Raw genomic sequence first — 6341 nt, 5'->3', positions numbered from 1 at the left:
GGGCATCCACTAGAGACCTCCATCTAAGATGCTCTCTCTTCATTAATCATCACTCTTCAAGCCTGCTTCTTTAGCCACTTATATTTCTACCTACGGCACTAATATCTAGACCCCATTTTTCTATCTTTAAGGATGCTTTGTCAGGTTTGTTTATGGCACCTACCAGACTACTAGGCCATCGAAAAAGAAAATAAGTTTTGTCTGGTTTGACCTAATGTATGAAACCATGTTGGTTTGTAGAGGTCACTGCGTCCTTTCGATTTTCTCCAAGCATCTTCTTTATCCCTTTAGGTGCTAGAATTTTGCCAAGAGTCAGAGTCAAGAAGATCATGATTGTATAGTTGAAAAAAATCTTCTCTTTTTCCTATTTTTCTACTTAGTGTGAGTTGAATTTGGTCATGTATCACCCTTACCTTTGTGATCCTAACCTTGGCCAAGAGGTAGCTGGGATTCTAGGTAAAGATTTTGAGATAAAGAATATAGGACAGCTAGGTAATGTAGTGGATAGAGTACCAGCCCTGAAGTCAGAAGGACCTGAGTTCAAATTTGGCTTCAGACACTTGACACTTCCTGGCCGTGTGACCTTGGGCAAGTCACTTAACCCCAATTGACTCAGCAAAAAAAAAAAGGAATAAATGTTCTGGGAGTGTGTGTGTGTGTGTGTGTGTGTGTGTGTGTGTGTGTGCGTATGTATGTGTGTGTGTGAAGTAGGAGATTATGATATGACAGATGTAAATGGCCCCAAGACCAGGTATATTATTTTCCACCCTTCCCCCAGAATCCTCTAGTCTCTGCCATTGATTCAAGCCCCAATGATTGTTTTCCCTCAGTTTTAAGAGGGTCCCTGTACCCCAGTCCCATTTAACCACTAAATAGATTAGCTTTCACAAAGACAAGTTTACTTCATGGGTAGAACAAGAACAAACATGTAAACATCCTCTCCCAATACCCAAGGAGTGCAATTCCCTCCCTCCCTGCCCTGAATCTTTGGGGAGGGATGGAGAATTAGGTTCACAGATTAGCTCAAATCCTACCATTTATAGTCCCACCGGGTTCTGAGTCCAAAGCCACCTGGGTCTGTATGTTCCCCCATGGAAAGCCATAGAAGCTTTGGAAGGACTTGTGCCGTCCATTTCTTGAACGTAAATGAAATTCTGCATCGATGAAATTTTATCACCTGGTTGTTAGAAGTGCTGAGAGGATCATAGCTAGCCAGACCTCTATTAAGTGCTTAAAATCCCCCTCTACCAAGCAAATGAGGCACTAGAGAGACAAGAAAGCATCATCCCCCACCCTCAAAGGGCTTTTATTCTGAAGCAATTCCAGTTGGGATCGAGAAGTGAGAAAGATGTGGCTCCATCCTTTAGAGGGGCTGGCTTATCTGTGGGCTGGGATGTGTATTATCGGCAGCCTCTTCTCAGGGTTCTAGGGAGGGGGTGACAGGATAACCATCTCTAAGCACCGTTTCCACCTGTCTTTCCAAAGCCAGAAAAATGAGCCTCATTAGGGACAGCTGGTAAAAAGCAGGAGGGTTTACCATCCATTCCATCTTACTGTCACCAAATTAGCCCAGAAATCCCGAACTGCAGGGGGTCTCTGAGCCTAGCTGGCACCAGGCTAGACCACTTGTCCTTCCATGACTGAAATAGAGCAGATCAAATCTTTGTGGAGCCTTTGGCCCACAATTTTGGCAATATGGAGCTGATCCCACCAAATGAAGAGGGCTACCGGATTTTGTTCTTTTTGTTCTTGTCAGGTGGAGATCTACATCTCTTCTGAACAAATCTCAGTGGCCAAGATTTGGAGATAGGAGTGAACTCAGGTTCCCAGCCCTGAGACCTTGGATCCTGGCAGTCATGCCCTTTGATCCAGGAAAGCCACTTTCTGCATGGTGGAATGAAGGTGCTTCTGTCTGTCATTTAAAAATGGTAATGAATTCATCCATTCATTTACATGTTCCTTTATTTAAAGCAAAGAATAGGGAAAAAACATAGGTGGAGTCCAAAGGGCTAAGAAAGTTGGGGAGAGGGAGAGATAACTTTTAGCCTAGAAGAAGTCTTTCTACTGGACCACGTCAAACTCCATGATATGTATCTGTGCCTTTCCCCCATGATGTTCCCTGCCCTATATTGTAAATTCATGTAGAAATTGTCTTATCTGCTCCTCACTTTCCAATGGACTGCATGAGTTAGGTACATGTTACTTTGTTAGATCATTTCTTCTTCTTTTTCCCTGAGGCAATTGGGGGTAAGTGACTTGCCCAGGGTCACACAGCTAGGAAATGTTAAGTGTTTGAAACTAGATTTGAATTCAGGTCCTCCTGACTTCAGGGCTGGTGCTCTACCACTGCACCATCTAGCTGCCCCTGCTAAATCATTTCCTTTCTAACCTGTTGTTATAGTTTCCCTATTAACCCCCTACCTCAAGTCTTCCATCCTTCCTCACTTTCTATAACAATCCAGCTTCTACATGATTGCTAACACGATAGTTTTAAGCACAGAATATAGAGATGTGAGATTTTGGAAATGTTTGACCAATATCTCCTTTTACCCTCACAAGCATCCTAGAAGGGAAGATTTAACATTATCATCATTTTCCAGAAGTCTTCTCAAAACATGGCACAGCTGTGAGTAATGGACCACCTCTATTTCTGAGGAACTGCAGTTGGAGGATCAGCCAAAGAGTGACGGAAAAACATGGAACGGAGTGGGAAAAAACAAGAAATATGACCAAAAGGAAAGTAATGCAAATGAAATGATGAGAATCGCTAGACTAGAGATATGTATGACCAGTACAAAAGATAAAATGTCCACTTACAAGTGGAGGGATGACCAATCACAGGATCAATGATTACTAACTGAAGGAAACTTTTAGAGTCCAACTGTCTCATTTTACGTATGAGGTAACTGAGGCTGACTGCAATTTAGTGACTTGATCGGGGTTCTATAGTATTTGGGGCTGGATTTGAACTCAGCTCTTTCTAACTCCATATTCAGTACTCTACAGTTGCCTAACCTATTGATTGAATTCATCATGTCTCTATTCAGTAGCTCCCTATTACCTATAAGATCAAATATAATCTCCTCTGGTATCTAAAGCCATTTGTAACCTGGATCAACTTACCTTTCCAGCCTTGTAACACATTATAGTACATTATAAACTCTACTGTCCAATCAAGCCTGTTTTCTTGCTGGTCTTTGTATACAATGCTTCATCTCCCACTTCCATGACTGTGTACTTGTAATGCTCTCCTGCCTAGCTTCAGTTTCTCAGATTGTAGTTGCCACCAGCATTTAGCTCAAGCCCCACTTCCTACATGAAGCCTTTCTTTTTTTCTTTAAAATTTTTTTTGGTCATTTTTATGTAAAGTTTTGAGTTCCAAATTCTGTCCCTCCCTTTTTCCTTTCCCCCTCCCTGAAATGATAAACAATCAGATATAAGTCATATATGAGAATTATGAAAACATTTCTATATTCGTTATTTTGTACAAAAAGATATTGGTTCAGCCTAACCATGAGCAATTATTATTTTTCCAATTGTTTATATCTGACTTTGTGTGAAAAGTGTTTTATTTATTTATGTTTAAAATAATAGCTTTTTATTTTCAAAATACATGCAATGATAGTTTTCAACATTCACCCTTGCAAAACCTTGTCCTTCTCTTCCCCTACTCCCTCCCCAGCAAGTAATCCAATATATGTTAAACATGTACAATTCTATATATATTTCCACATTTATCATGTTGCACACACAAAAAAATCAGATCAAAAAGGGGGGGATGTGAGAAAAAAAACACAAAGCAAGCAAACAACAACAACAAAAAAGTAAAAACAAACAATGTTGTAATCCTCAATCAGTCCTGATCTCTTTCTGGATTTAGATGGCTCTCTGCATCACAACTCTAATGGAATCGACCTGAATCAATTAATTGTTGAAAAGAGCCACTTCTATAAGAATTAATCATCACATAATCTTGTTGCTGTATACAGTGTTCTATTAATTCTACTTACTTCACTTAGCATCAGTTCATGTAAGTTTCTCTAGGTCTCTCTGAAATCATCCTGCTGATCATTTCTTACAGAACAATAATATTCCATAATATTCATATAGCACAATTTATTCAGCCATTCTCCAATTGATGCATATCCACTCAGTTTCCAGTTTCTTGCCACTACAAAAAAAGGCTGCTATAAACATTTTTGCACGTGTGGGTCCTTTTCCCTTTTCCAGTAGAGACACTGCTGGATCAAAAGGTATGTACAGTTTGACAGCCCTTTGGGCACAGTTTCAAATTGCTCTCCAGAATTATTGGACCAGTTCATAACTCCACCACTATGTATTAGTGTCCCAGTTTTTCCACATCTCCTTCAACATTTATCATTACCTTTTCTTGTCTGTCATCTTAGCCAATTTGAGAGGAGTGTAGCAGTACCTCAGAGTTGTTTTAATTTGCTTTTTTCTGATCAACAGAGATTTAGAGTATTTTTTCATATGGCTAGAAATGGTTTTAATTTCTTCATCTTAAAAAGTATCTGTTCATATCCTTTGACCATTCATCAACTGGAGAATGATTTGTATTTTTATAAATTTGAGGCCTTTATCAAAACCCTTGGATGTAAAGATTTTTTTCCAAGTTTTTTGCTTCCCTTCTAATGTTGGCTGCATTGGTTTTGTTTGTTCAAAACCTTTTTAGTTTAATATAATCAAAATTATCCATTTTGCATTTCATACTGTGCTCTTCTTCTTTGGCAACAAATTTTTTCCTTCTCCATAAATCTGAGAGATAGACTATCCTTTGTTCCTCTAATTTGCTTATAATATCACTCTTTATGCCTAAATTATGAACCATTTCGACCTTATTTTGGTGTATGGTGTTAGGTGTGGGTCATTGCCTAATTTCTTGCCATACTAGTTTCCGATTTTTCCAGCAGTTTTTGTCAAATAGTGAGTTCTTATCCCAGAAGCTAGGGTTTTTGAGTTTACCAAACACTAGATTACCATAGTAATTGACTATTTGTCCTGTAAACCTAATCTATTCCACTGATTGACTACTTAGTCAGTACCAAATAGTTTTGATGACCATGCTTTATAATATAGTTTTAGGTCTACTATAGCTACGCCACCTTCATTTGCATTTTTTCCCATTAATTCCATCAAAATTCTTGACCTTTTGTTCTTCCAGATGAACTTTGTTATTTATTTATTAGCTCTATAAAGTAGTTTTCTGGCAGTTTGATTGGCATGGCAATGAATAAATAGATGAATTTTGGAAGAATTGTCATTTTTTTTAATGTTAGCTCAGCTTACCCATGAGCACTTGATATTTTTCCAATCATTTAGATCTGATTTTATTTGTGTACAAAATGTTTTGTAATTGTGTTCATATAGTTTTTGATTTTGCCTTGGCAGTTAGACTCCCAAATAATTTATATTATCTACAGTTATTTTATTTTATTTATTTATTTTGCTAAGGCATTGGGGTTAAGTGATTTGCCCAGGGTCACACAACTAGGAAGTGTTAGGTGTCTGAGATCAGATTTGAACTCAGGTTCTCCTGACTTCAGGGCTGGTGCTCTATCCACTCTGTCACCTAGCTGCCCCATCTACAGTTATTTTAAATGGAATTTCTCTTTGTATTTCTTGCTCTTGGACTTTGTTGGTAATATATAAAAATGCTGATGATTTATGTGGATTTATTTTGTATTCTGCAACTTTGTTAAAGTTGTAGATTATTTCTAATAGCTTTTTAGTAGATTTTCTGGGGTTCTCTAAGTATACCATCATATTATCTGCAAAGAATGATAATTTGGTTTTCCCATTACCAACTCTAATTCCTTTAATTTATTTTTCTTCTCTTATTGGAAAAGCTAACATTTCTAATACAATATTGAATAGTAACGGTGATAGTGGGTAACCTTGTTTCACCCCTGATCTTATTGGAAATGCTTCTAGAATATCCCTATTACATATGATGCTTGTTGATGGTTTTAGATAAATGCTACTGATCATTTTAAGGAAAACTCCATTTATTCCTATGCTCTCTAGAGTTTTTTAATAGGGTGTAGAATGTTGTCAAATGCTTTTTCTGCATATTTTGAGATAATCATATGTTTACTGTTAGTTTGGATAGTCATATAGTCAATTATGCTAATAGTTTTCCTAATATTGAACCAGCCCTGCATTCCTGATGCAAATCCTACTTGGTCATGGTGTATGTTCCTGGGGTAACTTGCTGAAATCACTTTACTAATATTTTATTTAAAATTTTTGCATCAATATTCATTAGGGAAATTGATCTATAATTTTCTTTCTCTATTTTGACCCTACCTGGTTTAGGCATC

The sequence above is a fragment of the Sminthopsis crassicaudata genome, chromosome 1 (genome assembly GCF_048593235.1).
Source record: "Sminthopsis crassicaudata isolate SCR6 chromosome 1, ASM4859323v1, whole genome shotgun sequence".
Classification (NCBI taxonomy): domain Eukaryota; kingdom Metazoa; phylum Chordata; class Mammalia; order Dasyuromorphia; family Dasyuridae; genus Sminthopsis; species Sminthopsis crassicaudata.
Note: the sequence above shows the minus strand (reverse complement) of the source record.